This window comes from Octodon degus, unplaced genomic scaffold, assembly GCF_000260255.1.
Source record: "Octodon degus isolate 3935 unplaced genomic scaffold, OctDeg1.0 scaffold00009, whole genome shotgun sequence".
NCBI classification, from domain to species: domain Eukaryota; kingdom Metazoa; phylum Chordata; class Mammalia; order Rodentia; family Octodontidae; genus Octodon; species Octodon degus.
This window is the reverse complement of record NW_004524585.1, coordinates 31,726,467-31,738,607: the sequence shown is the minus strand read 5'-3', so window position 1 is coordinate 31,738,607 and position 12,141 is coordinate 31,726,467. Positions and strand designations below refer to the sequence as shown.

At 36.7% G+C, this 12,141-nt stretch overlaps 1 long non-coding RNA gene across 1 annotated transcript in view; it reads right to left on the bottom strand.

The window, feature by feature from the left end:
• The window catches only part of LOC111814702, a 63,393-nt gene that overhangs the window by 34,275 nt on the left and 16,977 nt on the right, over positions 1-12,141 (bottom strand). The window contains exons 2-3 of the long non-coding RNA XR_002819620.1: positions 4,746-4,866; positions 3,651-3,757 (exon numbers count right to left, since the gene is read on the bottom strand). This is a non-coding gene — a long non-coding RNA (uncharacterized LOC111814702). The remainder of the gene's footprint in view (positions 1-3,650; positions 3,758-4,745; positions 4,867-12,141) is intronic.

Sequence of the window (12,141 nt, the reverse complement as noted above, 5' to 3'; positions counted from 1 at the left end):
ATCGCCCCGGCCCCACACAATTTTAAAAACCAACTGTTTTGTCTTTGATACCTGTTGGTGTATAATAATCAAAAGTTGCATAGTACAGAGTCATTTTTGAACTATCTAGACTAGGCATCAAGAGTTAAGTGGCCAACCTGTAGTCACAGACAAAAATCTGCAAGTGGGCTGCACACTTGCAAGCAGTGGTAGCACGCTCACTTAGCACCCACAAGGTCCTGGGACCACTCTCCATCACTTGGGTGGGAGGGGGGGAATTTCACACAGCTCAACACAGAATATGCAAGCAGGAGTTTGGAGGTTAGTCGTTCAGTATGAATTCTAGGTCAGTTACTGACCTCAGGTAATTAACTCTTAGGGTCTTAGTTTCCTCGTCCATCCACACTGGGGAATTATTCCTATTTGATGTGACAACTGTGAACAAAGAATGAAATGTATGAAGTACTTACAGTAAGACTGAGCGAATCTTCCTGGATAATGACATTTTATTACCATAATATAGTAAAATTATGCCAGGTATTATAAACTCAAACTTATACATTAAATATTTTCTGATTTACTTGCATTATAATATTCAAGAAGTATCAGAGGCCTGGTACCACTGACAAGGTTTGGAGTAGAGCCATTGGGAAAATGATGAAAATATTAATACAGTCAAAGCATCTAAAAATAATGTTTCTAGGGAACAATATTTTGAAAAATGTATGAAGTTATACTTAACAATTATAAACTGGAAAGGAGAGTCCTATCTTACTTAGAAATACTGTGGTCCTTTTACTCTAGTACATATTTGCTGTCCAGAATGACTAGAGTCCTCCTGATTTATCAGTACCTGTACGTGATATATCTTAATTCTTTTTTACTCCCTTCCCTTCTCTGCCCCCTCTTCTCCCTCCTTCTCTTGCTTTCTTTTCCTTCTGCAAAGGAACAATCTCACTATTTCCCATTCATTACCTTTTGTTTTGCTCTGTATTTATATTTTGATTTCTTTCATTAACTTTATTAAAAATCAATCATTATATATCATATTAAAAATTGTAGGCAAATACTGAAATGTGAAAAATATAGACAGAGTGATTTTCAGAGTAATATTTCTGAAATGAATACAGCGCATGAGATTAACAATAGATTTCACATTGTAAATAAATTATTTACAAACTTAAATGAATATAACAATAAAAATTCAGAGTTTTTCAAATCCCTTTGTTCAACAGTTTGGTTCAACTCTGACATTTTTTCATCGATTCTTTTTGTCTACCTGATTTGTGTACATTGCAACTGTAGGGTATTGAGGTCTCCCACTATAATTGTCAGTGTCTATCTGATCTCTTGTGACAGTAGTTTTTTTTTTTTGTGAAGTTGGGTTTACTGGTGTTAGAGCAAGTATGTGTGTAATTGTTATCTTGAAATCCTTTTGTGATGAAAAAGGATATTGTTCAGTCACAAACATTTCTCCAAGTAGAGTTTTTTTCCAAAACTTTTCTGCATACTACTTTTTTTTCACTTCATGGCCTCTTCAGAAACATTTAGTATAGATGATTGGGCTGTTTCTAATCATGTAATGTCTATATGTACATCTTCATATCTAACAGCAGGCTGGACTTCAGTGAACACCACTTCCACCAATCTTTTTTTTTTCTTTTTATGTATTTAGGACAGGATGTACAGGGTCTCACTCCATAGATTAGACTCGGGGTGAGTCTCCTGTTTTCCACCTCCCAAGTGCTGGGATTACAAGCACAGGCCATCACGCTCAGTCTCAATCACCACCTCAGGTCACCCTGGGGGCAGGGCCGGCAAAGCACACCAGGGATCCCGTGCACACCCTGTCGCTGCGCTGTGCCTAAGTGCATCAGTCCACTGAGCTATCTGGCCGGCCTAGTTCTACCAATCATTGACATCAGGATTTATTTATACCACAGAGGAAAAAAACTAAAAGTTAATAACTGTTTTTGAAATGAATGATTTTTATGGAAAACGGTGTGGAAATCTCTAAAGAAATTAAAAGGAGCTAAAGAAAAAAAATTAAATGAGATATGTACAATTCAAGAAACTTCCTTTTGGGTAGATACCCAGAGTCAGTGAAACCACCACCTCATAACAATGTCTACAATCCCACATACATTACATTACATTCTTATTCACAATATCCAGGATGCAGACACAAAAGAAAAATAGTGCATGAGCTCAGATAATGTGGGGACTCTAGTCAGAGAATAGGACTATGGCAATGGGTGTTGGGAAGAGGGATGGAAAGATGTCACAAGAGGCGATGTAGCAGACACGCAAGATGAACAAATGTGGAGACTTGACGGAAAACAGGGCAAGGACAGTTAGGAAAAGCATACTGCATTTCAGATTTCAGAAGTAAATTTTAGCTGTTCTTGTAAGACAAAAGATATATATATATCACTATAGTAACCATTTTACTATCATATGAATCCCACAATACCATGGTGTAAACCTCAATCATACACAATAAGATTTGCTATTTGTTGAAACTGTCTCATTGCTATTTGGTTCTCAATAAAATTATGAGGGAAAAAAAAGATTTGCTATTTGGGGTAAAAAAAAAAAAAAGACAGAACACTAGTAAAGCAAGACTACAGAAGAAAATTTACTCCATAACCTGATGATTATGAGGAGTCAAGTGAAAGTAACTGAAATCAAGAGGATGAAAACATCAGCATTCATATCAAGTTACTCATCTATATTCAGAGAAGTTCATATGCACATATACATATATACGCACATACTTTATATTAGTTAAGAAAGACTGGATCAAATCACAAATGTATTAATTCAGCAAAATAAAGCTATGGCTATTAAATATGCATTAAATTATATTCATCTGAACTACAAATTGCTATGTAAATACACTACTGATTCTTGAAATCATATTAAATATACAGAATCATCCACTGTATTTCTGCAACAGCAGACTGTGACAAGCACTGCCAGGGGATGTTAGATGAATTTCCAAATAATTTTACTTGAGAATGGGTGACAAGGGACTGGGGAGATGGCTCAGTGGAATAAGCACTTCCCTGGCAAGCGCAAGGGCCTGAGTTCAATCCCTGGTTCCGCATAAAAAAAAGAGAGAGAGAGAGAGAGAATGGGTGACAATCTGCACATGATATTGTGCTTATACTGAAATTCCTGAAATCAATAATATATTTTAAAATAAGTGTACAACTTATATAATCCACTTGTGAGTCTTTGTTACTTAATATTCATTCAAATAAGCATCACAAACTATCAGTCAGTATGTGTTAAATGGAGCCAGCTTTTAGCTTGGTTGGTGACATGCAGTGCTAGCTCCAGTTACTCGGGAGGCTAAAGGCAGGAGGATTGCTGGAGCCCAAGAGTTTGAGGCCAATCTGGGCAACATAGTGAGACTTCATCTCAAGAAACAAACAAAAAAAAACTCTGCTTTTAAGTATAGTCAGAAATGACAAGTCATCCCTTCCATTTTACTTCTTTGTTAGGCTGATTTCTGTGCTATCCTTTAGACTCCAGCAGGGAAGCATTCTCGGTCAATATCCCGGTAATCTCTGATAAAGCAAAATTTAAACCAAACTGTTGTTTCACACACTACAAACATACAACAATAATATGATCCATCACATATGAAGATGACACTGACTTACCACCAACAAAGATGAATTTCAAATTTTTTCTCCACAGCGAAGACAGACGAGCTGGTCCAGCCAGTTCTCTCCCTGAAGCCTCCTCCCTGATGAACAATAGCTTACATCTGCGAGGTGAGTGGTACCAGTGTCACAGAAAATCACAAAATAAAATCAGTGCAGAAATAAAAAGCTGTCTTTGGGTACAAACTGTTGCATGCTGATAAAATTTTTTAAACGAATATAAAAAAAACTCAAAAAACATGCAAATACCGTATAATACTTATACAAGAAGTTCTATGTGTTTTCACTCCTATGCATTCACTGTATTCCCTGCATCACTGATACACAAGTAATCAGAGCCTGACCTCTACCCCTAACTAAAAATGTTCTCAGCTGTCTTAACAGAAATAAAGATTGCTTGTGACATGTGAGATCAGAAGTGCACAGCGACAATGCGCGCATCGTGAAAGCTTGCCAAGCTTGTATCCCTCGTCACCAGCAGCAATAACGGAGGAAATTACAGAATATTTTTGTTAATGTTAGCAATATTCTCAATAGCATTAAATGCAGTAAGGCTGCAGCCACAATTACTTTGACATTTCTCAGAATTCTGAAAAATACTCCCACTTTATATGAAGAAAAAATACTTCAGTTACTTGCTACAGTGTACGTTCCTGTTAATGTAGAGATTTTGTGATATTTCTCCTGCCTGTTGATATGGAATTTTATTCATTTCTAGTTGAATCTCTTTCATGGGAGTTGAAGAGCCAATTAAATAATACTGGAATACATTGTTAGTAAAAATAATTTTGGGAGCTTCTTTATTATTTAAGCAAGTAAGAAATTAGACTAAACCTGTTAAAAATCAGAATCAGTGGATGAGTAGATAAAATTCAAACATGATCACAATGCTAAATGCTTATCATAAGCAAGGACTTATTGGAAGTTTCCACAAAGAAATATAAAAATAGTAAGGTATAATACACAAGTTCAAATAAGTCACAGTACAGATGTCACTGAAACATTTTTCCTTCGGTTCTCTACAGTTATTTATGAAACAAACAGCTAAATTCTAACCTAGCCGCCGATTGGTGAGAAAGTACAGCCTCATACCAAGGACAATAGGTACCACCAGGATGAAGCTCTACAGCTCCTCTTGCAGGTAGAGATCAGGAAATTTCAACAGAGATATTGAGAACATCTGCTACAAGCTGTGATTGGAGTCTACTGCCAGCTGTAAACAAACACATTTAGTTAATTCTGAAATACTGTATAAACACTGCCAGTCATGATTCCACTCTAATGAGTCATTCAGGTATATTCACATAATAACTTCTTGTCATATGAATCCCTTACCACCCTTGTCCACCCACTTATAAAATCTATGTGACCTCCACTAAGCTACAAATTCCTACAATTCCTCTCCATTTTGATTTCCCATGTCTAACATGCCTAGCAACACACTTAAATGGCAATCTAATAAGAAAGAAAAACATGGAAATTGGCCACTATGATAACCTGCAATCAGTTCTATAACAAGTGTTATAGAAAGTGCTATGTATAGGGCCAGCCAAATACCTCAACGGATTAAAGCACCTGCTTGGGCAGACTCAGGGGCCAGGAGTTCAATTCCCAGGCCTGCTGTGCCAGCCTCACCCCTGGGACACGCTGAGACAGCAATTGAGACTGGGCATGGTGGTGCATAGCTGTAATCCCAGCACTTGGGAGGCTGTACACAGGAGGATCACTATGAGTCCAATCTACTCAGTGAGACCCTGTCCACCCTGTACACCCTGTCCTAAATACAAAAAAAAAAGTGCTATGTATACTAAAAAGAAAAAAAGTACAGCTGAGAATAAAGCCTACCAAGAGGAAATGTCATTTTGGATAAGTACTGAGGAATAAATCTGGCATTGGTACATGCCTGTAATCCCAGCTCTCCGGAAAGCTGAGGTAGAAAGTTTGCCAGTTTGAACCCAGCCTTGGCAACTTAGCAAGACCCTGTGTCAACATAAAAAGTAAAAGAAGGGTTGGGAATGTAGCTAGCTGTGAAAGCCTGGACTCAATTATCAGTACCAGGAGTGAGGGGCAGCATAAGTAACTCCGAGATAGAGGGACAAGAAGGGAAAGAGAATTCTTAGAAAGAAATGAAAAACTATGGAGATGAGAAAAAGTATACAATATCCTGAGAACCTAAAGTAGTTTTGGGGAAAGTAGAAGATGAGAAGAAAAATGTAAGAAGATTGCAGAGGCTCCTGATTCGACAAAAGTTGGACTTCCATCCTTCCTAAAGGAGTTAAGCCAGGAGAATAACATGGTCATTCAAAGGATCTTGGCTGCAGCACCACAGTGTGGGTGGAGAGACAAGAGCCAAGGCACAGGATTTGCTCACATGAGAGAAAGCTAGCCTACTGCTGTACAGAAATAGGGCGACCCAACTATTCACCAATAACCATCAGGTCTGCCATTCAGTGAGTATCAAATTTCAATACACATTTGGAGAATATTAAAGGTCTTAATTTATTATAGAAAACTGTTTATGTGATATAAACCCAATGGAAAATGGCAGAAACTTGACAGGCATTATACTGAGACACCAAAATACTGTAGCAATAATGACCAGCTCTGAGGAGGAGAGCTATGGGTCATGTATTTTTGTTGTTGATTATTTTCCACATATCTACAGAATAGAATTAAAAATAAATCCTACAGAAATGTCTTGAAGTTTAATAGTTAAAACTGGCTTTAACTCTTTTAAAGGGCCTGAACCAGGAGTCCTTGACAACATAATTGGCCATAAAGCCTCCCCTCACCACCACAGCCCAATGTGCACAATAATTACCCCTACATCAGGGCATTAACCATATTCCAACTTCCTCTGCAACATCTTTTTGCCCCAAATGCCTATAGAAATCCCAACTTCCTCATACCACCAGCTACAATGATCATAACTACACCACACATTTTCATAGTCAATCATATTTAATTTATTAAAAACTATTCCCAACAATTACCCAGTTCATTCATCCTATAATTTTCTTAAGAATAAAAGTGCAAAATCAGCCCTACTCTAAAACAACTATTCATACAACTATGGACATGCATATAATTTTATACCAAAGCATTGATACACTTCAAGTGTATGTATGCAACCACCACTAAAGAAATTTCAAATATGCTATTGCCAAAGAACAGTCTTTTGTTGTGGGTTGGATTACATCACCCCAAAAGATGCTGATGTCCTAACTCTAGTTCCTGTGAATGGAACCATGTTGGAAATAGGGTCTCCATCAGTGCTCAAGTTAAGATAAAGTCATTAGGGTGGACACTCACATAATATGACAGGTTAACTCATAAATAGAGAAAGCTAGACACAGATACAGACAGACATCTACAATGGGCACTGTGGGAAAGTGAAAGCAGAGATCAAGGTGCCTCTGAAAGTCAAGAAATATCCGAGATTGCCAACGAGCATTCAGCAGCAAGATTTGCCCTTCACACCCTTGAGAGGGAGCCAACCGGGCTGACACTTTGATGTTGGGTTTCTACCCTCTAAAACTGTAATGCAATGAATTTCTGTTGTTTACACCACCCAGTTTGTTGCATTTTATTATCTCAACTCTAGAAAAATACCACACCTCCTGACAGAAACCATGTTTTCCCTCCTGAAAAGTCACTCAAAACAAAAATATCCTGAACTAAGATTAGAAATCAGAAATTTTAAAATCTCTTGCTGTTCCATTTTCAATATCACAGGTACTATTTAATAGCTAAGCCAACCTAGGGCCCAAAATCTCTATATTATAGGCATGATTTTTTTCCTTCATTCTATGTAATACTACTGAGGCAGATGTTCCACAATCAAATGTTACCATTTATAGATACCAGGATATAAAACAACATGAAGTTATATAAATGTTTCTTGTTTGTTTTTGTTCTGTTTTGTTTTGCTTTGTTTTGTGGAACTTGGGATTTTTTTGGAGGAGAGGGACCATTGTTCATACTAACAATCTTCTCATGTAGCATAGATTACAGGTATGTATGACCATGACCATTTTCTGTTTTCTGTTCTTTGTTTTATTTTTATTTTTATTTTTTAATAATTTTATTGAGAAACAAATAGCAATGAGACAGTTTCAAAACTGATTAGTGGGACAGTTTCAATAATTAATACGTTGCATATTGTTGTCTTCTTAGTGGTTATTCATAGTACAAGATGCAGACATAATACTCTGTCCACAAACACTATTAGAACAACTCTTTCTATTCATTGCCCGGCTTGTGAGTGAGAACTTCCACTGTGCTCTTGTAACCCCTCTACCCCTCTGGACCCAGCCCAGGCCCAGTACATGAGAACTTCTGGAACTGGGGATTGAACTCAGGACCTTGCACTTGCCAGGCAAGCATTTATTCTCCTAAACTATCTCCCCAGCCCCTCTTTGTAATAGAAGAGAGTTGCTTTATGTGCTATTTGTATCTGTGAAAACCATCCATTTAAAAAAAATACAGCATAATGAGCTACCTAGGAAGGGGCAACAACATCACCATAGGCCAGAAAAGAGCTCTAGTGCAGCACATACTTCCATGGAAATCCTTGCTCTGTCACTCTCTAGTGGTGTGACTTGAGCAAATTACTTAACCATGATTGTGCTTCAAACTCTTCATTAGTAGGATAGAAATTTTATCTTTTACAGTAATGGATTAACTAATATGTAAAATGTGATTAGCATATAATGACCAGAATAGGGTTTCACTGTGTATGTAAATGAAAAATTTGTAAGTTAAGGGTTGCTATTTCTCTTGGGCAAGAAAAATAATTAAGCAAGCTTATGTAACAGCAGAAGTCCTGATCATACATATTATATATAAAAATTTTTCTTGTGTCTAGATTGTTGTTATAAAATGCAAGATTTCAGAATTTTAAAATTGTATGTCAAAACTCAAAATGTATTTAAGCTTAATCTTAGAACTAAAATACAACTAGAATCTCAGTGACTTTGGGCTTTGTCATAAACATCAGTAAGCATATGGCTTTCAAAATTCCGTAATATGTGGCCAGAAAGATAGCTCAGCAGTCTAAGCACCTGCCCGACAAACACAGGGACTGGGGTTCAGTCCCCGTACCACATGCAGTGCCAGCCCCGAGCCATGCTGGCCACCAAAACTGGACGTCGTGGTGCATGCCTATAATCTCAGTACTGGGGAGGCTGAGACAGAAAGATCACTATGAGTCCAAGCTACCCAATGAGACCCTCTACCATATAAATAAATAAATCTTAAATAAATCCACAATATCATTGTCTTGTTCCTGTAGATCACTAAATCTTAGCCAGTTTGAAAAACTACCTCTATAAGTTAGAGTGGCATCAAGGGTAACTCTAGTAGAAAGGTTAGATCAACTGTAACCTGATACAGTTATTAATCAACTGCAACCTGCTACAGATGATTACATTCTGAAATGTAATCATCTTCATGAATATACATTTATAAAACATTTCCCTCAAAAAATTAGGGATGGGGTTCATCTCAACAGTAAATCACTTACCAAGTATGCACAAGGCCCAAGGTTTGATCCCTATCACTACAAATATAATAATAATAAAAATAATAATAATAATATAAAAGGATTTTCTTTGGAAATCAAATACTTCTTTTGAGAAATAGCTAAATAATATAAAACTTAATAGCTCACCAAAATGCAAAAGAATCTGTATCAAAGCAAACACTTAACATTTTTCTCTACCAACTGTAATATTTATCAACTGAAACTTATGTCTCTGTTTACATACTAAAAACAAGAAAAACATTGTAATCAATTAAAGAAAACTGCAATTTTTACACAGAAAATGCCGGTCTTTCTGTTAACCTTTTATCTAAAACCACTATTTTAGTCAGATTTGTCAAAAAATAGACCAACAAGCCACTTCTTGTGAGAAAGCTAAATACTAATTATTCTTCACATCATCTAATAAATTTTGATGGGTATAAAATCATGCTCAGTGCTATAACAGACTCAATATTAACATGAAGACCAAAGCATAAGGTTTTTTAATGTCTATTAAACATGCCTTGCCTTCATATTTCATGTAGTTTATAACTTTAATTCAGGCTTTGTTAGTTGAATTTGACAAAAATGAACCTGCTTCTAGCTAAATTAAGCACCATAAAGTCTCTTCATAAAACCTCTTCTCAGAGGAAAGTTGCAAACTGTTAATCAACTCTTGTTTTTTGGGCTGTGCTAGGAACTGAACCCAGGGCTTTCAGCCACATACCCAGCTCTCTCTCAAGTTAGCAAATTCCATACTTCATCCAAATACAAATTAAGAATACTATACTGGTGGTAGCCCCCAAATTACCATTCCAAGCATTCTTCAAAAGGTAAATAGCAAAGAAAAACTAAATACATTTTTCCCCTTAAAGTCTCACTATGTGAATAACTACTACAAGACAACAATGTGCAATGTATTAATTATTGTAACTGTCCTACTGATCTGTTTTGTAACTGTCTCATTGCTATTTCTTTCTCAATAAAATTAATTTTAAAAAAATAAAGTCTCACTATGACGATACTAACAAAATCACAAGACTGTATTAAAGGGGCCGGAGAGATGGCTCAGCAGAACTCAAGGGCCTGAGTTGAATCCCCGGTTCCACCAAAAAAAAAAAAAAAAAAAAAAGACTGTATTAAGAAAACATGATCTGTTAACTTTTGGTGAAAGACTCTATAAATTGTTATCCTTCTAAGTGCAAGAGTTATAGCTTTCCCTGTTAAATATGCCTTAAACATGATAAAAATTCAATAAATGTGTATTAAAAGATAAAAAAATAAAATAAATAAATATGTGTTGGCTTTGCCTTAAGATAAAAGTCATGTGACTTTCTTTTTTTTTTTTTTTTATTTGAGAGAGAGAGAGAGAGAGAGAGAGAGAGAGAGAGAGAGAGAGTGTGGTGTGTGTGTGTGGCCAGCTCAGCCCACCAGGGGGCGGGGCTGGCTGGCATGTGGTGCTGGGGGATTGAACCGCGGTCCCTGATGCTTTGCCAAGCTTGTTCTAAGTAGGTGCCTTAGACCACTGAGCCATCTCTCCAGCCCCACGTGACTTTCCTAACAATTAAATAATGGAAAAAAAGCCTGAAGAGCTGAGAAGCCAAAGCAGAACATGAGGAAATGTTCACAATATGAAAATCTAACATTGATTAGAGATAATTCTACCCCTTTTGTCCAAATACAAACTGAATTCACAGCTACAAATTGTATACTGATTGTCTCTATAGAAAACAGGCAACCACTTGTAGTTTCAAAAATTTTTCAAAACGGACTAAAATGAAATCACTAAGAACTCAGTAGAACCAGCACCCATATTTTATCCCCTCCAATCCAGGAGATATTTTTTCTTGACTAGTCTACTTGTGGAGCAATGTGGGAAATTTTAATCAGTGTAGAAAATTCATTATACAACAGATGTTCATCAGAAATTGCAATTAAAGAATTACCTTTTAAAGCATTCTCACACACATACTCCCCTGCCAAAAGATTGAAATAAAGAAATCATAGTTAGAATGACTAATACTTTAATAAAATAGATACTAATTCTGATAATGGCTTACCCTAGATCTGTCCCTATCCATCTGATAGGCTACAGAGACTCCCAACTAGGGACTGAAGAACCCATAAAAACAATTTGACCTACCACATTCAAAGAAAATGTGCTATCCAGTTTGCTGATTAAAATACAAGTATCATTACAATATTTCTACAATTAAGAAAGTGAAGGGACTGGGGAGATGGCTCAGTAGAATAAGTGCTTCCCTGGCAAGCGCAAGGGCCGGAGTTCAACCCCTGGTTCAAAAAAAAAAATGTTATTAGTTTCATTTGCCTTAAAATATGTGATTGCTAGGATTATAAGTTTCCAAGTCTATGTTTTCATAGAAGGAAGTCAACAATCTATTAAACCATAATAGATTAGAGAGAAGGTGGTGTTACAATGAGGTCTACAACTCCAATCCTTGGTTTTGCTATTTTTATTGAGTGTGTGGCCTCCTGGGAATATTCTGACTCTAGCTTAGTCATCTCTATGAAGAATGAATTAAATTTGTTACAGTAAAAACCTGAAAGAAAAAGTACATGCATGTAATTCTAAATTGCCATTTTTAGAATGAGGTTTTTCTCCGTAGAGATGGTAAAAACTTATTTCCATATTATTCTGTTGCACTATTTTCCCTTTAGTACTCTGGTAAGCTGGCTGCTTACAGAGAAAAGGACACTAATTTTCAAAAGGAAAGTCATTTGTGATGTGAGCGTTGCATAGATACATAGAAAAGGAAAGGGCAGTTCACTGAGGTCCGACTGCCAAAATGTCAAACATGCAATGCACATCCACGTAAACGAGACGGTTCTGCCGTCCCCATTCCTACTGTCTTTGTGTAGTTACCATAAGGAAGTCAGAAATTAACTGCAAGGTAAAGAGCCTGGTGAAAGCCGTATTATACCCAATCATCATCCCTTCCAGAA